This window comes from Stenella coeruleoalba (genome assembly GCF_951394435.1).
Source record: "Stenella coeruleoalba genome assembly, chromosome: 10".
NCBI classification, from domain to species: domain Eukaryota; kingdom Metazoa; phylum Chordata; class Mammalia; order Artiodactyla; family Delphinidae; genus Stenella; species Stenella coeruleoalba.
In genome coordinates, this window is record NC_137156.1 from 104,148,616 (window position 1) to 104,171,292 (window position 22,677).

Consider the following 22,677-nt stretch of genomic DNA (forward strand, 5'->3'; position numbering starts at 1 on the left):
CAATGGGAGAGGCCATAACAGTGAGAGGCCCGCGTACCACAAAAAACAAAAAACCAACCAAACAAACAAAAAAACACAATACAGCTCATGAAAACTCAGGAAATGCACATTAAAACAATTATAAGATGCCCTTCCACAGCCATCACCTTAGTGGCAAATATGAAGTGTGACAATAAATCATTGTTGGTGGGAGTGTGGAGTAACGGGGACTCCCATGCACCGTGGGGGGAGCGTAAGCTGGCACAGAGGCACTGAGAACAGCTTGGTGTTGCCTCGCAGGGTCAACGATGTGCACACGTCCCATGACCCAGACATCCCACTGCTGGGTATCAGCCCAGAGAAGCCCTCGCGTGTGTGTAGAAGGACAGATAGACAAGGATGGTCGCCCTTTGTAATGGCAAAAAATAATAGTTAGAAAACGGAAGCCAGCTAAATGCTCATCAACAGGAAAGTGCATACGCATGTCACAAGCTGTGCACTTTCACGCAGCAGAGACAACGGATGCTGTATCACCAGCCACATACCGTGAAGAACAGCGGGCGAGAAAACAAGACCTGCAGCCTGATAACATAAAGTTTCAACGTTGCAAAACAGTTCTATATGCTGTTTGCAAGACACATACGCATCTGGTAAAAGTATAAAGCTGAGTGACTCACAGAACGAGAGAAAACATTTGCAAATCACTTTCTGATTAGAGGGTAACATCCAGGATGTATAGAGAACTCCTAAAACTCAACAACGAAAAAGCCTGATTCACAACTAGGCGAAGGACTTGAATAGCCGTTTCTCCAAAGAAATACACAGATGGTTAAAAAGCACATGAAAAGATGCTAACGTTAGGGAAATGCACATCAAGACCACAATGAGGTATCACCTCACACCCATTCGCACGGATACTATCGTAGCAACAGAAAATAACAGGTGTTGGCGAGGACGTGAAGAAGCTGGTACCCCAGTGCACTGCTGGTGGGAATGCGAAATGACGCAGCCACTGTGGAAAACAGTATGGGGTTTCCTCGAAAATGAAACAGAAATACCCTATGACTCAGAAATGCCACTTCTGGGTATATAACCCAAAGAACTGAAAGCAACGTCTTGAGATATGTGTACAACTCACGTTCATAGCAGCATCATTTAAAAAAAATTTATTAATTAATTTATTTTGGGCTGCGTTGGGTCTTTGTTGCTGCACGTGGGCTTTCTCTAGTTGCAGCGAGCGGGGGCTTCTCTTTGTTGCGGAGCACGGGCTCTAGGTGCACAGGCTTCAGTGGTTGTGGCACGTGGGCTTCAGTAGTTGTGGCACGTGGGCTCAGTAGTTGTGGCTCACAGGCTCTAGAGTGCAGGCTCAGTAGTTGTGGTGCACGGGCTTAGTTGCTCCATGGCATGTGGGATCTTCCCAGACCAGGGCTCGAACCCGTGTCCCCTGCACTGGCAGGTGGATTCTTAACCACTGCACCACCTGGGAAGTCCACAGACGCATTATTTACAATAGCTAAAACATGGAAGCAACCCGTGTCCACGGATGGATGACGGATAAACAAAGTGTGGTCCATCCATGGACCTGGGGGGTATCACGCTTAGTGAGATAAGTCCAACAGAGAAAGACAAATACTGTATGATTCCATTTACATGCGGTCCCTACAGGAGTCAAATCCGTAGGGAAAGAAAGTAGACGGCGGAGCCGGGGGCTGGGGGAAGATGGGAAGTGAGTGTTGATGGGGACAGGGTTTCAGTTTCACAAGGTAGAAAGAGTTATGGGGATGGGTGGTGGTGATGGTTACACAACGGCGTGAATGTGCTTGCTACCACCGAACTGTACACTTAAAAATGGTTAAGGTGGTAACTTTTATGTCATGTGCATTTTACTACAGTAAGAAAAGAAAGGAGAAACTGAAGGGCGGTTAGAACAGTGAAGGAGACACGGAGGAAACAGGTTCAAGAGGAAAAAGAGAGATTAAGTGTAATAGCCTTTAAAAATCTCCAATAAAAACTGTGGCATAATATTACAGTTCGTTAAATTTGCCAAATTATAGTGGTAAATACATGGATACTCACTATCTTGTTCTCTTCACTTTTCAGTGTTTTGAGATATTTCGTAATAAAAAAGAAAATAGATGCACTAAGTCATGAACCCCAAACTCTAGAAAATGAACAGCAACAGCAAAGAGCCAAAAAGGGGAGAAAAAAATTAATAAAAGAGGAAATTACTTCTGTATTTTTAAATTTCATTAGTATTTATCGATAAAACCAAAGTTTTCAAGAGACTCACAAAATTGGCCAATCTTTGTAAGCAAGAGGGAATATGGGGCAGGAGATGCAAATTCATTTCAGAACGAAATGGAATTTAACTTCAGGTAAAGAGGAGATTTTCAAAAAACGTAAGAGCATGTCTTGTACAGGTACTATCCCTACATTTTAGATGATTAATGAAACGGACAACTTTCTAGGAAAATGTAAATAATAAAACTCAGCCCAAGAAAAAGCAGATAATCTGAAGTACTCGATAAGCTTAACATAAACTGAAAGTGGAAGCAGAGACCTACGTGTGAAATATCACTGGGAGGGGCTGGTTTTGGGGCTGGATTCTACCGAAGCTTCAGGGCAGCTCCCCGAGTCTGCTGGCCGACGAGCTGCACGCGGTCCCAAGCCCCCTGCATCCCCATCTAACTACCGAGACAGGCTGGAAGATGAACTACTCACTTGCCCTTCTTCCTTGCAGTTGGAGGTTCCCGTAGGACGTTCTGGCCCAGGAAACACAAGCAGACATTTTCTGGGAGCCCTAGGGGAAGTGTTTATTTTCTCAGTCAACGCGGACAGTCGTCCGGTGCTTCCTCCCCTGTCCTGGCCAGGGCCCGGGTGCCTGGAGCTGTGGTGGCCAGCTGCACCCAAGGGTGGATGGCCAAGGGGACGCAGAGGCACAGCAGCGGCCACCCACCTCTACGCTTTCTTCTCACAGACACCGTCGAAAGGGCTTACTTATTACTATGGCTGAGTTTCTCTAAAATAAGCACAAACCTGACTTAAAACCCAGTTAAAGACACCCTAAGAAAGTTACAGCCAATCTCATATATAAACAGACGGAACTAATCTCAAATAAAATACTAGCAAGTCAAAGCCAGCAGTGCATTAAAATAAAACGCCAAGTAGGGTTTAGTCCAGGAATTTAAGGATAATTTAACATTAGGAAAGTCATCAGTGTTTTTCACTCCATTAACAGACTAAAGGAGACAAGCTACACGTTCGTCTCAATAGATGCTAAAAAAAACATTTGATGAAATTCAAAACTCATTCATAGTAAACATTCTTAGTGAACCAGGTGTAGATGCCATCGTCTCTAATTGAACAGAACTTTTATCAAAAATCTGCAGCAAACATCTTACTAGGAAAAATAGGAGAATTCTCATTATAGCCAATGCAAATAAAAAGGAAAAACAGAATAAGCATACATTTCGGGAAGAGAGAGAAATAACTGTCATTATTTATAGGCAAAGTCATCTATTAAAAAATCTAAGAGAGTCTACAAAGAAACACCTTTCTGTGGCCTCCTTTTCACAGCTACAAAATAGAGATGCGATTAGCATGTACCCCATGGGCTTGTTAACACTATTAACTAATTTCATACATGTAAGGATCTTAGGCTGGTGCCCGCACATAGCGGTAAGTAGAAGATCAACATACAAAAATCAATAACATTTCTATAGGCCAGTAATTACCAATCAGAAATGGAAAACAGGCGCTTCCCTGGTGGCACAGTGGTTAAGAATCCGCCTGCCAATACAGGGGACACGGGTTCGAGCCCTGATCCGGGAAGATCCCACATGCCGCGGAGCAACTAAGCCCGTGTGCCACAACTACCGAGCCTGCACTCTAGGGCCCACGAGCCACAACTACTGAAGCCCGTGCACCTAGAGCCTGTGCTCCACAACAAGAGAAGCCACCGCAATGAGAAGCCCGCGCACCACAACAAGGAGTACCCCCACTCGCCGCAACTAGAGAAAGCCAGCGTGCAGCAACGAAGACCCAATGCAGACCAAAAGAAAAAAAAGGCAAAACACGTAAAAACTTGCCTTCACAAGAGCAACCAAACCTCTGACGCGCCTAGAAACGACCCTAACCAGAGATGCAGCTTAGGCAGCGGATGACCAGATTCCATGAAGGGACAGCGGCTTGGACAGGCGCCTGGGGGGCAGGAAACATGCCATCAGGAGTTCAGTGCGATCCCACATTCTATACAGATTTTCCCTGGACTTAGTGGCTCGTTCTCAGATGTACATGGGAGAGTGAAAACCCACGGATACCCTAAAACAGGCTGTGAGGACAGGGCAAGAGGGCCCGGAGGCCCCTGCATAAGTAGGCTGCTTCCCCTCCTGCGGGCAAGCCCGAGTCGGACGAGTGTAAGAGCTGACATGTGCCACCCCCTCGCCAGATCCCGCCCCCAGGGCCCGATGCCCTCCAGACAGTATGTCGGGATTCTCGATGGTGCTAACACAGGATGGCCACTCCCACCTGACACGGCGGATCACCCGTAGGTTTAGTGTTTGACAATCTGATGACTGAAAAATAATATCCCACTCTTGCAAGAGTTATTTCCCCCCAGGAAACTGACAGGATTCGATTCCCTGCTTTCCTATTTACCACAGTCCCAGGGTCCCAGGGGCTTGAAAGCAAAGAACCAGACGGCGTGTCACTGGGGGCGGAGTTGCCAGACCGTGGGACGTCACGGCTTCTACTTCACTATCATCACCAAGCAATCCGCCAGGTGACTGCACCTGGCTGCACTCCTAGTCACGCGTCAGCACTCGGTTGCCCTGGGTCCTTGTCTGCTCTTGGCATTGTCAGACTCTAATTTTAGCCACGCTGGTGGCCATGTGGTGGCACTTCACTGTGACGTCACTTTGCATTTCCACAATCACCTTTTCGCAGGCTTACGGCATTTGGGTCCTCTTGTGCAGTGTCTGCAAACCTCTTTCGTGTTTCTGTCTTAGGTTTTCTGTCCTTTTCACTGATGTGTAGAGTCCTCCCCAGTTCTGATTGCAGGCCCTCGGGTCCGGGCCTCACAGAGACCTTCCCAAGCCTGCGGCTCCTCCACCCTCTGCCCACTTCACACCTTCCTTTGCTCACCTGGACCCCTGGGAATTCTGCTTTGTGACCCGTGCATCGCACCTGCTCCCAAGAGCATCTGAATATCATGACACCTTCATCTAACTCAGCCGGGAGCCCTGTGGAGCTCCAGACCCACACGTCCCTCTTCAGTCTCGCTCTTCACACGAGGTCCACGGGCCAGCAGCACCCGCGTCCCCGGAAAGCTGGTCGGAAACGTGACATCACCGAGCTTGCTCCGAGGCTCTCCACTCCACTCCCCACCCCCAGGCCGAGAGAGCCCAGCCACCTCCGCTTGGAAGTTTCACGTGTGCCCCCCAAGGGGACCACGTGTCAAGACTGGGACAGCACAGTTAGAGGCATTTAAATATTGAAACGTAGCGAATTAGCGGTGCACACACATTCCGCCTCTAACGGCTGCACGCGAGGCTGGCTGGATGCCCGGAGTCTACACCTGAGGCGCTTCGTGATGGAAGCCCCGAGCCACAGGGGGTCCACAGGCCCTTGCTGACGCACCTGAGCGTCCGCAGGGCTCCGTCCTCGCTCCTCTCCTCCCCCAGAGAGCTCTGAAGCCGCCCGCCACCCCCGTCCACTGCACACACATCCCTGCCAGATTCCCGCCTCCTCGTAAGGGGTGCTTGCGGGGCCACTTGACCTTGTCCACCCTTCAGAGCCCTCTTCCTAAAAGCCAGATCTGACTGCCGCTCCTAGATTAAGCAGGTTTCATCGCTCCCTGTTGCCGTCAGGATCGACTGAAACTTTCACGGCTCAGCCAGCTCGCAGCGGCCCCTCGCCCCCACCCCCCAGCCCGCAGCCTGAGGAGCTGTGCTCAGTCCCCAGACGCTGGCTGTCACAAAGGGCTCCCCACCCCCAAGGCCCCCACCTGCGACCACCGCTGCCCAGACACCTTCTGTAACCTCTAGGCCAGACCAGGGCCTTGGGCCCCCTGCTTCCCCGTCGGCACCTGTGCGGCCCTCTCCTGCTGTGGGCCGTTTGGGGGTCTCTCCTGAGCGGAGCACAGAGCCCCAAATCCAGGGCCCACGGCTGACCTGCTGTCGGCAGTATGTCGCGTTTACCTGGGGCCAAGGCCCTCAAGTAGAAAGTGGAGTCTCCAAAACCCGCAAAGAAGGTTTCTCTGTACCTCCTGGCCGGTACATGCCAGGCCCTCAGTTGCTAAACTGCTCCTTTCTCTCCTCCTTACGGCCGCCCTGGGATGCCCTCCCTCATCCCTACCCAACTGGCTTTTAAAAAATTAGCTTTGAGATGTAATTTATGCACGATGAAGTCCATCTGTGTTAAGTGTGAAGTTTGAGTGCTGACACATAGGTAGTCACACAAGCACCTAACGGACATGCGAAATATTTCCATCACCTCGAGAAGCGTCCTCGGGCCCCTGCAGGAGACCCCTCCCCACCCAGCCCCAGGCGACCTCTGGCCTGCTTTCCGCCACTGAAGCCAAACTGGCTTTTACACCTTCTCTGCTTCCCAGGGTCCTGCACCACAGGATGGGCTATGGTGTCTGCTTCCTGGGAATGCAGTGATTCACTTGTTACTGCATCATATGAGAAGAAGCAGAGGATTTTTCCTCCAATTTGAAATATTTGAGATGTTCATCATGCTTGGCCTGAAAACAGGGTCCACTTTGCAGAGCCCTGAGGGGCCGTCTTCCTCCAGGGCAGCTCTGACCCAGCCCGGCCCACCAGGTGTCCCCAGGGAGAGCAGTGTCCCCAACTTCTGGCTTGCATGAGTCGGGGAGAGTGGGGCCTTCTCTGACGTCAGGAACGCTGGAGCAGAACAGGTGCAAGGGGACCACCTCGATGCTGGCTTCACACACGTTCCAAGCACCTTTGAGATCCTGGGAGCTGCTGAGCTGTCCACTGCTTGTGGGCACCCGCACTGCTCACCCCTTACCCCTGGCCCATCAGAAGGCCTTGGTGTTTCTCCTTCCAAAGCGCATCTCAGAACTACCCGCTTCTCTCCGAAGGCACTGTCCCCGCCCATCCATCTCCCGCCTGGATTAAGAGCCTCCTGCTTTGTGTCTACGTGGTCCCAATGCTGCTGTCACCTCACCTGACAAGAGTTGCAATCGGTCCTTGGGAGACTCTAATCCAGAATGAAACTTCCCGTACTGTCTCAGAACCACCTTGTCATAAGCCGTTGTTTGGACCTGAACCAGCTCCTATGGGTGGTTACAGGTGGTAGTTCTGCCTCTTGTCTGGGAAGATCTCTGCGAGCTCCTCGTCACAGTGCTGACGCGGTACAGAAACCAGGCGGTGGTTCTTGAGACTGTCTCACATCCTGGATTCGTCTCTTTACTCCCTCAGAAATGGTGCTGGGAAAACCCACATCCACGTGCAAAAGAAGGAAGCTGGACCCTTACCTTATGCCACGAACAAGAATGAACTCAAAATGCGTCAAAGACCTAAATGCAAGACCTAAAACTACAAATCTTAGAAGAAAACACAGAGAAAAGCTTCATAACACTGGATTTGGCAATGATTTCTTGGAATGACACCAAAGCATGGGTGACAGAAGTAAAAAGAGATAAATTGGACTGAATGAAAATTAAAAACTTCTGTGAATCAAAGGACACAATCAAAAGGGTGAACAGGCAACCTAAGGAATGGGAGAAAATATCTGCAAAACGTATATCTAATAAGGGGTTGATACCCAGAATATACAGAGAACTCCTAAAACCCTACAACAATAAAAACTATTTTTAAATGGGCAAAGGACTGTATGTCTTCTTCCAAAGAAGACATACAGATGGCCAAGAAGCAAATGAAAAGATACTCAACATCACTCATCATGAGAGATAACGCAAATGAAAACCACAAATAGGACTTCGCACCCACTGCGACGGCTGCTATAAAACAGAGCAAAACACAGAAAATGATAAGTGTTGGTGAGGAGGTAGAGGAATCGGAGCCCTTGTGCCCTGGCGGTGGGAGCGTAAAACGGTGCAGCCACTGTGGAAAACGGTACGGCAGCTCCTCAAAAATGAGAACCACACGATCCAGCAATTCCATTGCTGGGTATTTGCCCCAAAGAACTGAAAGCAGGGTCGCAAAGAGATATTTGTACCCCATGCTCACAGCAGCACTGTTCACAACAGATAAAACACGGAAGCACCCCATGCCCATCGACAGGTGGATGGATAAACAAAGTGCAGTCCACACACGCAATGGAATATGACTCAGCCTTAAAAACGAAGGACATTCTGACACCAGCTACAACACAAAGAGCCTTGAGGACACTGTGCTCGATGAAATCAGCCAGTCCCGAAGGGACAACCACTGTATGATCCCACGTATACGAGGCCCCTAGAGGAGTCAAGTCCACAGACCGGAAGGAGGACTGTGGGTGCCAGGGGCTGGGGAGGGAGGGTGGGGAGTGAGTGTTTAATGGAGACAGAGCTTCAGTTTTGCCAGATGAAAACGCTCTAGAGATGACAGTGGTGATGACGGCACATTATGAATGGACTTAATGTCATTTAACTGGACGCTTAAAATGATTCAGGTGATAAATTTTATGTTATAAGTGATAAAATTTATGTTCATTTTTTTATCGCAATAAAAATTTGGAGAAGATGACGAGCAATCTATTAGAGTTTTCCAAAAATATTTTGTGACTCTTTGTTCAGAAGTCACACAGCTGTGCGTCCAGTTCTTTGATCTTTAGATGGGGCGCCTTACACTTCATTAACGAGAACTTTGAATCCGTTTACCTACAGTTTCTCAAGTTCATATTGTGACTAACAGGACCTTTATCAAATGATTTATTTCATTTTAAAATTACTAAACGAATAGATCCCCATTATCAAAACAGAAAATGCATACACGCAGAAACGAGAAAATTATGATTACCCATAATTCTATCTCCCACAGATAATCTGTCACCGTTTGGTATCACACTTCCAGACCGTTCTCTTATGCATAGATACTTTTCTTTTACTCACCAAAAAAGTGTTCAACGTGTATAAACTGCACTGTAACTTGCCTTTTTTATTTCATAATATATCATGGACAATTTTCCTTGTTAATCAATAAATTTCGTTACAGTTTTCGCCAAGGCCTACTGTATAATGTTCTGAGCTAATCTTCTATTGTTGGAATTGATTAGATGAGTTCATATTTGGAAAGTATTTAGGACAGTGTCTGGCACATGGTAAGCACTATATAAATAATTTCAAATGTGTTAAAAAGCCACAAGAATACAGGAGAAATTGGCAAATCCTCAATCATAAAGTTAGATTTTTAACACTCGCTTCTTGGAAAACTACAGATCAAGTTCACAAAAACAGGGGAAGCTATGGGGATGGGAATAATGTCCGTGGGTATCTCAGCGGCCCCCGCACGGCTGCCTTCTCGCCAGGCCGTGTCCCAACCCCGAGCTTTTCTCCTCCACACCCCGTCCCCCGCTTCATCCAGGGGATGCCGCACAGCCTCCCGGCTGCTGTGCCCACGTCCGCCCAGTCCCTGGGGCCGCAGCAGGGCGCGCTGCTCTGACACTCAGACCCGTGCCCGCCTGCCCCTTCCAACGCGAACTCCACCACAGCTCCCTCATTCCGGCCCACTGGTCCCTGGAAGGTGGGGACAGCTGGCTGCCCGGCCTCCCCAGCCCCCTGGCTTCTGGCTCTGCCTCTGGCCCTGTGGGCGCCTGGAGGGGTCTCCTCCTCTGGGGGCCCTGGAGCTGGGCTTTCTCTGCCCACAAGGCCCCCGCTCCCCGACCCTTCTCCCAGCGGCGCTGACTCTCTCTGTAACCCGGCAGGACCCTACGAGGCCTTCTCAGAATAGACCCCACCCACGTTCTCCACCTGCCTCCTGTCTCTAGAAGAACTTTAGTCAAAGAAGAAATTTAATCAGAGAAGTGAGAAAATGCAGAAAGAAAGGAAGACAGCCAAGCAAGACAAAATAATAATACTTTAGCCATTAAAGTGAAGGACCTTTAGTTCCTCCTCCAGGGCTACAGACGCTATTCTGAGCCGTGTCCCTTGAGCTGTTTTGCAGATACTCAAGCCCCCACCACGTGGGAGAAGTTAACTGTCTGCTGCCCACAAGCATGTAGACCCCAGACCGGCTGGAACCAGAAGGTTGATGATGCCGACTCCCGGTCACCTCATCACCAGCCAATCAGAAGGATGTCCACGAGCTGACCACGCCCTGCTCCTTGAACACTATACAACTCCTCACTGCCCCCTCCAGGGGGGACACACAGTCTTGAGGGCATTAGCCCGCTGTGGCCCCCTTTGCCTGGCAAAGCAATAAAGCTATTTCTTTGCTCCTTCACCCAAAACTCTGTCTCTGTGTTTCTATTCGGCACCGGGGCACAGAGGCCGAGTTTCGGCAACAGCTCCCCCCTCCAGACCAGCTCCAAGCCCCTCCGTCATCTTTCCCTCCTCTGATTACCAGGTCAGCTGCACACCCGGCCCCTCTCCTTGCCAGCCCTCGACACAGCTCCCCCGTGCCTTTGTTTCTGGGATAAACCGATAACTGGATCAATCCAACCAGCTTATCACCTACTGTGGAGTCACGGGGAGGACGGCAGGTCCTACACTCTCCTTCAGAGTCACACCTGGAGGCCTAGCCCCGCCCTCCTCACCTGCAGACGCTGGCTCTCCGTCCTCACAGAGAAGCACCACGGGCAGGGCCAGCACACGGGCCGCGAGGAAACAGCGCGAGGCAGGCCAGTGTGGCCGCCGCTCCTTCCTGGAGCCTGCGTGAGCTGGGGCATCACGGCCAGAAAGCAGTGCTGACCTGGGGACTCCCAGGACCATGGGCTCCTCCTGCGAGCACAGCATTTCAGCACCAAAGAAGAACCTTCCAGAGAGTCAGGTGTGTGTGGGAGAGGAAGCGGGGGTGGGTCCTTTTCTGCTTTACTCAGCAGGGGTGTCCCGTCTCCTGGTCAAAGTTAACCCAGGTCTTCTACCCGCTTCCTCAGCATCTGGGTACTCTAGTCCCTCCTTCCGGTTCCAACACCCTCTCCTCCCTCGCCTCCTAGTGACTCTTTATCTCCATCATTCCCTAAATGAGCAAAACTCTTCACCCCTCCCCGGCTGTCAGCCTGCCCACCCCTCCCGCAGGCTAGGAACCCCTCCCCCGCAGGAGGAATCCGTGGTTTCCCTTCAGGAGGGAGGTTGGGAGCCTGAGAGGCGTGTCCCAGCCCCGCCTGCAGATGCCAGCCCCCAGGTCTGTCCCACCCGAACCCCAGGGGTGCCTTTAAGGGCCCCCTTCCACCCACAGCTGCCAGACTGTCCTCTGGAGACACAAGTGCTGTCAGTCTTTTAAACCCGGGCCCATGTGATGGTGCAAACTGAGAGCCTCAGCTCTGACACACAACTTAGGAATAAACAGTGTCAGAGAGCTGATTGCAAGAGGGGTCGTCTGCCCTGCCCCGCCACCCCCTCTCCCAGGGCACCTCCTGCGACCCGTGCCTCCCCCTACCTCCCCTCCACGTGTTCAGACAACTCAGGATCTGTCCAGCCTGCCGGGTCCAGGCCAGCCTGGCCTCGGAGACACTGTGGGGTCAGCTCCGGACTCCGCAGCGAAGCAAATACCACAGTAAACAGCCATGTGAATGTTTTGGTTTCCTGAACCTCTAAACATCATTTAAGCCTTCAGCGCGTTCATCAAAGTTCACTGATTACCGATCACCGTAACAAATGTAATCATCATGCAAAAGCTTGAAACACCAGGAGAAATTCCAAAATGTGACACAGAGACACAAAGTGAGCAACTGCTGTTGGAAAAGTGTCACCAACAGACTAGCTCGACGCAGGGTTGCCACAAACCTTCAATTTGCAAACAATGCAATCCCTTCGAAGCGCGATAAAGTGAGCACGATGAACCGTGTACCTGTATTCCTGGCCTCCTCTTCCTCCGCCGATGCCCTCATCTCAATGGAGCGCATCCTCTAGTAGTTTTCTGAGGAAAGATACATAAGAGGAAAACTTTGACATCTCGCATGTCTTAAAGCACATTTACTCTGTCCTCACCCTTAATTTATATCTTGCCTGGGCTTAGAATTCTAAGCTGGAAAATCACTTTCCTTTAAAATTTTGAAGGCGCTGCCCCATTCCTTCCACGTTTCAACGTGGGGATGAAGTCTGAAGCTGTTACAGTTCTGAAGCCTTTGTCTCTGCTTTATCTGGGGAATGTAGGATTTCCTCTGCCCTTAGTTCTAAAATTTCACAATACTTTGTGCAGGCCTGTTTTCAATGATCTGCTGGCCCCTTGCTGGGCCCCGTTCACTCCAGACACATACTTCAGGTTCTGGGAAATTTTCCTAAATCATGTCTTTGATTAACTCTCCTCCAATTTCTAGTGTATTTCCAGAATTCTAATTATTCAGATAGAAGATGTCTAGTAATCCTTTTGTTTTCTTATTTTCTCTCCCATTTTTCTATTCTCTGGGGGGATTTCTTCAACTTTACCTTCCAACCCATATGTTTCTCATTTTAACCATTTAATTTGCAAGCTCTTTGCTCTAAGTGCATTTTTTATTAAAAAAAAAAAAAAGCATGTTGTTTATGTTTCAAGGATACAATCTTATCTCTCTGAGGATGGTAATAGTCCTCTGACTTTCTCTCTGTATACACTGTCTCTGTCCTCCAGGCTTCGTTTTCTCAGTTGTATTTTGCTCTCTGTCTTTGCGGCACCTGACATAACAGCGTCTCTGTTTGCTCAGTGGCGGTTCAGTCTCTATCGTGTAGCCACAGGCTTTCCCCAAAGCCCGGGAGCTTGGCTGTGGGCTTCTCACTAGGAGTGGGTGCTAAAGAGCCTGGGGACATGGCTGGGCCTTGCCCTGGGGAATCTCCAAAGCTGCATCCTCTCAGCTGAACTCCTGAGAGGAGGCACGTCCACACCCCTGAAGGGACCAGGGCGGCACGCTGGGCGCCTCGAGGGTGGGACCTGGGGTCTCAGCAGAAGGCAGAGGTCTGCCCACTCCCACCCATGCCTCCGTTTCCAGACAGAGAAGGAAAGTGTAGTCCCCTCTGCCGGGGGTGGGGAGGGAGGAGGTGATGCTCTGCTGAGCGTGAGGAGGGGCTCAGGGGTCAGTCCCCTCCCTCCCTCTGCAGGTCAGTGAGTGTGTGGCCACCGCCTCCCAACATCCTGCCCTGTTTCTGCTCACCTGGCTGCTCTTCCTGTGCGCTGCCTTGGTCGTTATCTCAGGGCGTGCGGGGAGGGGAGTTTGCACCAGCAAACTCGTATGCTCAGTCTTTATCTACAAGTTTGAGCATCTTCTCAGGCATTTACTGGCCTCTAGTCTCCCACCCGCACTTTCTGTGGCTTTTTTTTTTTTTTTTTTTTTTGCGGTACGCGGGCCTTTCACTGTTGTGGCCTCTCCTGTTGCGGAGCACAGGCTCCGGACGCGCAGGCTCAGCGGCCATGGCTCACGGGCCCAGCCGCTCCGCGGCATGTGGGATCTTCGCGGACCGGGGCACGAACCCGCGTGCCTTGCATCGGCAGGCGGACTCCCAACCACTGCGCCACCAGGGAAGCCCTCTGTGGCTTTTTTTAAGGTCCTTCTGCCATTTCTCAGCGGAGCTGTCTGTTGTCTCATTATTTCAATACTAACAACTTTTATTCCCCTCCCCCAACTGAACGTAATCTCTACCTGCCCCCATTTTGCTTGTTGGGGAAAATGTTCTTAGGTGATTCGAGCTCATTCAGTGCTCTCCCATCCTCCTGCAGCAGAGGTTTCCCCCCAGCTCTGGGCACAGAAGCCGTGTCCTGCTCCAGGCGGGTCACACGTGCAAAGTGTTCTGTGGGTCCCCCTCGTGCACAACCTGTGGGGGCCCCTGCCCTGTGCCCTCCTGTCACCAGCCTCTGTTGCTTCTGGCGTCCGTGGACGCATCCATTTAAACATCTGCGTTCCCACCTGCATTCCGCAAAAGCCTCTGCACCCTGACCTCGTGCCTTCAGGCGTGTGTGCCCCGTCACAGCACCCCTGCTCCTCAGCCACCGCAAAGGGCAGCTGACTGCTCGCTCCACCAGGGCCCCTGCCAGGGCCCCCCACAGCTGGCTCCACGCAGTTGCTGTCCCACCCAGCAAGGGGGCAGGGACGAGCACAGCTCCCCTCTCCCCTCAGGCCCCTCAGAATGTGTTCTGAAAGGAAGGGACAGGAAGGAGGGCCCAGTGCCTTTTTGCCCCCCGACTTTTTCTTGCTTCGCCTTTAAAACCTGTCTACTCTTAGGAAGGCAGGTGTGTGGGGGAGTGTACCAGGCATCTATTGCAAAACAATGCTGTAGTAACAACACAAGGATCCTCAGTAGTGCACAGCAGACACGGCTCAGCCCTCACGCTTAACCCTACGGCGAAGCTCTCAAACGGCTTCGCTCCCTGCCCTGCTGACCCGCACCGGGCTCAGCTCTCGGTTCCGGTCCCAGCTGGGGTCTGGGAGGCAGCTGCAGACCACCGAGGCCGGTGCTCCGCAGCAGTCAGCGCCCAGGTCCCCAGCTACACCCCCCAAGGTTTGGGGGGCCTGCGTCCGCGTCTCCTGCGCTGGTGCGCGTCTGCTGTGCCCCAGCGCTGCGTGGTTTCTCCCACTTGGCCAGGCTCTCAAGGCAGATGCAGAGGCACCAGCCAGACTGGACGAGCCCCTCTGAGACCTGCTAGCCTTACACCTGCCGACGTGCCCTGAGCCCGGCTGGAGTGGCTCATGTGACCTGGGACGTGGCCACGGGGAGAGGGAAGAGTTGAGGCCTTTAATGCCATCCACCTGCCCAGGAAGTGCTGCAGGAGACGGGCTCCGACGTGGCTGGCTTCCTGAGAACTTCCCACCCACCCGGTGCCCAAGGTGCACCTGCAGGTCCGCGTCTGCCTGGGCTGTGCTCTGAGCTCTTCCTCCAGCACCTGCGCTCTGGGGCTCTAGGCTGGCCTCCTAATCACACCTGGAGCCCACCCCCTTCTCCCCCTGGTTTTGCCGCTACGGCCCCTGACGCTCCTTCCTCTGAGGTGAAGCCCGTCGGTCCGATCTCTACCTCTCAGTTGAGGTGCATTTCTGAAACACGGCCCTGACCTTGGTGCACTGCTCAGCCCTCGCTGACCTCCTAGGGAAGCGGGCCACCCTGCCTGGAGGGCGTGCGTCTCACACCCCAAGGAGAGCCCCTCCTTCTGCCCGTCCCAGTTATGTTTCTGACTCTGGCTGGGAGGACCCCACTCCTTTTGGGATTGGCTTCATTTTTTTCTTCCTTACGCCTCTGGGTCCCTATGGAGCCCACGTGTTAGTCCTCCCAGCTTCTGTTCTCCACACTGGGGAGCGGGCTGGGGGCTCGCAAGGACAGGAGAGAGCAGCTCAAGTTGACCTGAGACTTTGCCTCAAAGGAACACCGCACACCCCCAGCCCCCTGACCCTGAACTGCAGCTGTGCTGCTGCCCCCGGCCTCAGGTTTGCCGCTCACCCCCTTCCCGAACCCCCTCCCTCCGCCTCCAGCCTCTGTCCTCTCCACAGGCGGGAGCCAGGACGGCGAGCTGGCCACATCCACGACGGGGGCAGCCACCTCCCAGGAAGGAGCCGTCAGAGCAGACACTCAAGACCCCTGACCAGCCCCTGAAGGAAATCCACATGCCTCCAGCTGCCCCCGGGGCAGACGCGGGGTCTGTCTGTGGCTTCCATGCCTGTGCAGGGAATGGACCTCTAACTGACCCCGCCTGCTGGCCGACATGGGGACCCCCTGTGCCGGCCCCTCCTGGGTGGGGTACCCCACCCCCTGGAGGTACACCTGGGCGCCCTTCGTCTGACGTCTCTGGATGGGCCCCCCTCCAGCTGCCTCAGTGCCTTCAATCTGGGCCTGGGGCGTCTCCAGCTTGGACCCCCCGCGGGAAGCCAGCGCTCGGCCCCCTGGCCTCTGGAGTATTTCCTTACCCCGGGGAACCCCCAGCCCCATACTCCTCCGTCCTTCCAGCTCCGAGCGGGGACGCCCCCAGCCCCTGTGCCCAGGTCGGGTGGCAGACTCCGGGCAGCTCAGCCCCCGGGCTGCAGTGCAGGGGCCATCCAGAGACGCTTCCCACATGCAGACATGCCAAGTCCTTCCGTCAGAACAGGCGTCCAGATTCAGCGTTTGGGCCCCCAAACTGTTCTGCAGCCCAGAACTCTGCCCTCTGCCCCCCTTCCCCCCACATGACCCTCAGCCCAAACCCCACTGCCCCCGCCCCCCGCCGAGCACCCCCCAGGGCCCGCCACCGCCTCTTCCAGCTCTGATCAATCCCCGATCACCCTCCCCAACCAGGGGAGACACGGCGTGGTACCCAGTGAGCTGTGGTCTGCTGGACGTTTAGGTTTCGGGTTTTAATTTTTTAAAGGGTCTCAGACGTCACGTTGTTCACTATTGTTCCGTGCACAGCACGCTCCCACCAGCCCACGTAAGGCCCCTCGACTTGTCATCTGTCCTCAGGTGGCTTCTTCCCTCTGCCCTTCAGCCCTGCCGCCTGCACCCTGCCGCCTCTCCAGCCCTTATCGCGGGCCAGCACCTCGTATCCTTGCAACCTCGTACCACGGGTGTAGCCTGTGCTTTTAGATTCCGTAACGACGTACTCTAATGACGCTACTTCTTGCTCTTAGAGTTGTCACTCCGCTTAAGATCCGCCCACCAAGCTGGTGTCCGTTTAGTTCTCGGCTCCAAACCGCTCTGCAGGTCACAGTGCGGCCACCACCCCTGGCTGAGCCAGTGGGCAGGGAAGGTAGCAGGTACGGGCTGCAGAGGATGGGCTGCAGCTTCATGTAGGAACGGGTGCAGTTCCGAGGTGACCAGGCCTGGGATTGGCCATGGGAGGGGGCGCGGGGGCGCGGGGGTCAGAGAACACGGCGATTGGCAGTGACAAGGTAAAGGGACGAAGCAGCTGCTGGGAGATCCGTCCAGGTGGGCGCGGAGGCTACAAGGAACAGGGCAGGAGAGTGGTGAAGACACAGCCAGCCCAGCTGCAAGATGGTGAGAAACGGGGGGAGAGGACAGGGCCAGAGGGAGTAGCTGGGGCTAGTCTGACGGAACCGTCCAAGGAAGTAGCGGAGAGGGGCAGGGGGACCAGGAGACCCGGGAAGGGAGACGGCCATCGCTGGAGAGGACCTCGGACAGCGGTGTCCCCGGGGCCGGGGGTCCTTTCCGGAGGGGACGCTTCACAGAGTTGATGCGCGTTCCTGGAGGACATCTCAGAGACCAGGGACGTTCTGGGGCTTTTCTGATGGACACGGGGTTGGGAGAGTGCAGCTGGCTTCCAACGGGTGGGGCTGCAAAGCTGAGTGACCAGCACCCTGCGGCCCCTCCCTACAGGAAGCCGCCCTGATTCTCCCGGCCTCACGCACCCGCCCGGGGCTTGTGGGGGTAGAAATCGGTTGATAGTTACCGAAGCCTAGACGGGAACTCATTCTACATAGAAACGCAAAGTGAGTTCGCACATGTTAAGCGCACTGAACACTAGCGGTGCGACCTCCACCCTTCCACTTCCTGTGTTTCTAATGGAAATGGCTCTGGCCTTATCTCTCACGTCCTAACTTCTTCATAGTTGTGTGACATCTCATGACGTCACGTCTTCTGGGACGTCACACCCAAGCATCGACACAGTGAAATATCACTTCTCCTTGGTATACAAGTGCATCGAGCTCCTAAAAGTGTGTATTTAAGTTATAATTTGTGATTTTAAGAAGTTCTGAAATCATAGATTCCCAGGAAGCTGCAAACACAGTACAGAGCGGCCAGGGTGGTGGAAGTTCAGACTTTGCACGTAGCTTCCAGACACCGTGAGGCTGGGGGCCTTGTTCCCGCCAGGCAGGGATGGACGTCCGGGCTCCCCTCTCGGCCTTCCCCGCACCTGCAGTGGGCGTGGGGATGAGTGAGGGGAAGGGGAGGGCTGCCCCCTTGTAGTGCAACAGGAGTGGAAGTCGGGGTCTCCCTGCCTTTGCTGAGGGAAGGGGGTCGTGGTGTTTCCCGTGGTGCCGGGCCAGGGCCCTTCCTGCTGTCAGGCTTCCTGTCTTCCTAGGTGGCCCCTTTCCCGGGCCTTTGCCTGACGACCGGCGGCTTTTCTTAGAGCCTGCTTGTTTGTGTGTCCGCTCCCTCGGCGTCTCTGGGGGGCCGGCTTCTCGCAGCGGGTCTGGGGTCCAGCAGGGGAGCTCACCACTGTGCGGTCCTCAGCCCCAGGCCCTGGCCCACGTGCCTTCTCCCCAGGTTTCTCGTCCTGTCTGTCTGTGTGTGGCACCCAGAGCACCCAGCTGTGCTTAGTGGGGTGAACAGGGAGAAGTGAGTGGATCCCACCTTCGTCTGGCCTGAAAGCCTCACGACCTATGAACTTTTTTCAAAATAATGCCGACAGTGCTATTAAATAATTGGTACAGAAAAGCAGCGTCAGGCCTGATAAGGTTTGGCCAGCTCGTTCCACAGTAAGAGGGTGAGAGCAGGATTCAGCGAAGGGGCTGAGGGCGTAGGGACTTGCTGAGGACACGCGTGACCCGCACAGCCCAGGGGTCAGAGCACACGCGGGGGAGCCCTGGCCTGGCGGGGGGCCCGGCCTCCTGTCATCCTGAAACAGGAGCCTTGGGACGGTGCCGAGGGGTGTCGGGGGGTGGTGGGCGGTGTGCTGAGATCATCAGGGTGGAGCAGCTGGCGGTGGACCCCCTCGGCGGCCCCTCCCACGGGGACTTCTATTCGGTTAGCGCCTCAGGACTGCGTGCACTCGACAGCGCAGCGGCTTCTTTCCTGTTCACAGTTTGATTAGAAATACGCCGTTTCCTTGATCCTTCGTATCAGAAGATGTCTAAACGGTCTTTTCCAAGAGGCGGCTTCTCATACTGTTAAGATGAAGAAGGAAACACGCGTTGACAGCATCCGTTTCTGCTTTGATCTTGACGTCCTTTTCCTCGCTTCTCCGGGTTTACCTTCTTCTGTTGCCCCCGTTTCCAGACTGCAACGCTGAGCTCTTTTTCCTCCCAATACTCCTCGTATCTGATCAATGTCTCACCCTCTGGACACCCTTTTGCCGTATCCTGTAAACTTTGTATGTGGAGTATTATCGTTAATTCTAAGGATTTCGTGATTTGCCTTAATCCAAAGGGTTATTTAGAAGTCTGTGATTTCATTTCCAGGAGTGTAAAGCTAACCCTTTATTTCAGAGATGCCGATTTCCTGAGCGGTTCAGAGGTTTCTTTCTATCAAGGATAATCAATTTCATCATGCGTCTGGAGGGCGGGGGTTTTCCTTCTGTTCTTTCTGGTGTTTTTCAATCTTTAAAGTTTAATTCTGGAGGATTTGGGTCACAGTGTCTTCAAATACTCCTTCCGCCTCATCAGCTCTGTTCTCCTGGGATCCCGAGATGTGTCCTGCAGCATCCTGACTCCGTCCCGTGCCCTCTGACCCCACTGCTCACCTGGCCCCGGCTCCCGGGTCCCTCCTCCACCTGCAAGGTCTTCATGCCTTCGTTCCTTCCGTCTCTCTGGCATTTTCCTTCCACTGCTCGTTCCTGCTCCTGACACCCACCCTCCCATCCCCGCGGGGATCTTCCTCACGGCTCCTTCACATTCCTGACGGGGCTGCTCCATCTGCGCGGGTTACCTGCCCCGCTTTTCGGGCTCCACCCCTGGACGGCGGCTCTCTGCCCCCAGGGACGGCAGCCGCCTTCGTGGTGGCCCAGGTACTAGCTGTGCCCTTCCCACGTGGCCTCCCCCAACCTGGACCTGGGGGCGTCACTATGCCGAGTGCCGTCCTGTCCCTCAGGGTGGAAGTCACTCCACACCTGGAACCACGAGTGTCCGGCCCTGAGGGGCTCTGGCCTCTTTGGAGGGGCGGCTCTGTGGTGTCACTGCTGCTCCCAGCAGAGGGGCCCCTGGAGTCTTGAGGTGATGCTGAGTGGCCAGGGCTTTGCAGCTTCCCCCAGCCCTGCGGCCTCCACAGCAGGAATAAGATCACTGAGAGGAACCAGCGGGAGAGCAGCCGGCCTGTGCGCCGTGCCGAGCCGCGCCCTCGGGTGGATGGCGGGACTCGCACCAGGTTGCATCGACACGGGGAGGCATGTTTGCGTCTGTCTGGCCTCGGGGGTCAGCTCCACGGCTCGTGCAGGATCCACCTGGCCTCGTGGGTGCCTGGGAGAAGGCAGCGCCCTCCAGACCAGCTCCAGCCTCGGCCCAGCCGATGCCGCGAAACCGAAACCTGAAATACAGGTTACTGGATGCCTGGCTGGGGGTGCAGGGCACGGGCCCGGCGCTCAGGCCATCCTCCCCGACCTCCCCTGCCCTCGGCCTCCCTGCCTTCTCCTCACGGACCACGAGCTCACAGACCTCACGATCGTGGGGCTGGGGGTCTCCTTCCACGGTCATGTGTCCCCTGCGGTGACAGTCACGTTGTTTGCTTAACGTGCTCTTTAAAGGTGTGACTTAGGGCATTTGGGGGAATGGAGACCCAGCGTCACTTTTCCTAAACAGAAGGTAGCTGTAGAAGTAAATACACTGGAAACAGTCTCGTTAAATCCAGGGTGAAAGCTCTTCTGCCAAAGACGTAGTCCTGCCTGGACCACGAAAACATCCCCTCTCAGACCCAGAGCCCCGGGCTGGGATGGCGACCGTGCTTTCAAGCCTGGCCCTGGCGCTCCCTGGCCGTGTGCATGAGCAGGTCCTGACGCTCCTGGGCCTCGGTTTCTCACCTGACTTTATGACCCACAAAAAGCTCCGCCGTGGGTGCCCATCAAAGTTAGCTGCGACCCTCACGTTCCCCTGGAGCCTGTCCCGGCCACGACCCAGGAACCCCAGGGCACAGTCAGGCCGCCGGAAGCATCGACCCCTCAGCAGAAGGCCTTGCGCCGTCCACCCCGTGGTGTCCTGTTACCTGCGCCAGCCAGGCTGCGGCAACCCCACGAAGAGCTCGGCACAGACGCGCATCGCGGTGTCCGGGCCCCGAGCCCACGGCGACCCAGTTAAGCCTCCTGCGACGCCTGTCCGTGACCATTGAGGGACCACGGGCAGGGGAGGTGGTGCTGGGGCTGAGCCATACAGCAGTGATGAAGGGCCTGGAGTCAGACCAGCAGCCCCCCCGCCTGGCCTCCCCCGAGCAGGTGACCTCCCTGTTTCCTGCAGGTGAGGACGGGACGCCAGGTGAGAACTGGACACACAGGTGAGCAGCCAGCTGGGGGCACCACGCGCCCTACCAGAGCCTGGTCCAAAGTCGTGTCTGCCAGGAGGCCTGCGGGCCTGAGCGTTCGGCGGGGGCAGTGGGGAGGGGCTGGCGAGCGGCCCACCTGGGAGGCGTATCCAGACTGGGCCCCTCAGGTGAGGGTCACGTCCAAGTTCTCAAAATCCCCACCGCCAGCCCCACGGCCCGAAGCGGTTCAGGAACGGGAAGCTTCTCAGGGACCAGGGTCGACCCCGTGGAAAGGGCAGGCCGGCCCCCAGTCTGCCGGCCCCTCATGCAGCCACAGCCCCGCCGCCCGCCGCCCAGCCTCTGGGGCCCAGGGGCCTGGATGCGCTCGGCCAGCAGCCACCTTGCGCCTGTCCCGGCTCCGAGAGGCCCTCCCGGCTGGGCGCGGGCTGACGGGCAGGCCGAGCTCCGCTGGCTGCTTCCCCGTCAGCTCTCAGCCTGTCCCCTGCTCTGGATGGAACGCCGGGCGCCCTCAGGGAGCCAGCGCGAGGGACCCCCGCCCTGCGCCCCCCTCAGCCAGGTCCCGCCAGCGCTCGGTGCTTTGTGGGGACTAGCAGCGGCTGGCCGAAGGTCCCGCCGCGTCACCGGGGTCCTGAGAGCAGGGCTCCGGTCTGCACAGAGCCCTCCCTGCGCCCGGAGCGCAGCACGAGAATATTCTCAAGCAAGGCAGCTCCCACGCGTCTGTCGCTGAGATGCAGCCCTGCCGCCCCGGCCTCCCCTCCCATAAAGGCAGATGCTGACCTGCCAGCACCTCCCAGCCGAGGGCCGGACAGAGGTGGCTTGGGGGTCAAAGGGGAGAAACATCTCCCCGATATTCCGGCCACTCAGCAGACCTCCAGTGATTTCCCGGGGAGACCCCGCCTTCAGCCCGTCATGCAGGTGAACGAGCCCCTCCCGCTGCTGAAAACTCACCCTACCCACCACGAGGCCGACTGGCCACGGCCCTGGGTTCACGGGGAGCCGAGCAGACGTGGTGGCGTGGCAGCCACTCTGCAGCGGGGCTTTTCTTACAAGATGCGGTGAGGCCACGTGCCCCTGGTGTCACACAAAGCTCCCGGGGACACAGGGCCAGATGCCGATGGCAGCCACGATGGCCCCCGCGTCGGGGTCGCTCTGCCTGCTGCTCTGGCGCTCCAGCCCTACCGGGTGCCAGGCAGTGAGACTGGGTTCTCCGCCTGGCTGTCCGGCTCAGAGCGGCCACCTTTGGGCCCCAGGTCCCACTCACAGCCTTCACTCCTTCCCTGCCTGCATCCGTGGCCTCCGCAAGACAGACGGCCGGTCCCTCCTCGCGTGGCCCACCCTCGCCTGTCGGCATCCCTCTGCCCCAAGCGGCGCTCGTTAAGTCGGCAGGTTGTCGTGAGTATCTGCGGCACGTTATCGCTGGGAAGGTGAGCTGGGGAAGGCATGGCGGGTGGCGGGCGCTCCGTGCGGAGCACAGAGCCCAGGAAGACTGTGGGGTCCTT

At 55.3% G+C, this 22,677-nt stretch overlaps 1 long non-coding RNA gene across 1 annotated transcript in view; it reads right to left on the bottom strand.

Annotated features, from left to right (window-relative positions):
- Positions 1-22,677, bottom strand: part of LOC307193243 — a 272,234-nt gene that overhangs the window by 133,190 nt on the left and 116,367 nt on the right. The window contains exon 2 of the long non-coding RNA XR_013830261.1: positions 11,955-12,023. This is a non-coding gene — a long non-coding RNA (uncharacterized lncRNA). The remainder of the gene's footprint in view (positions 1-11,954; positions 12,024-22,677) is intronic.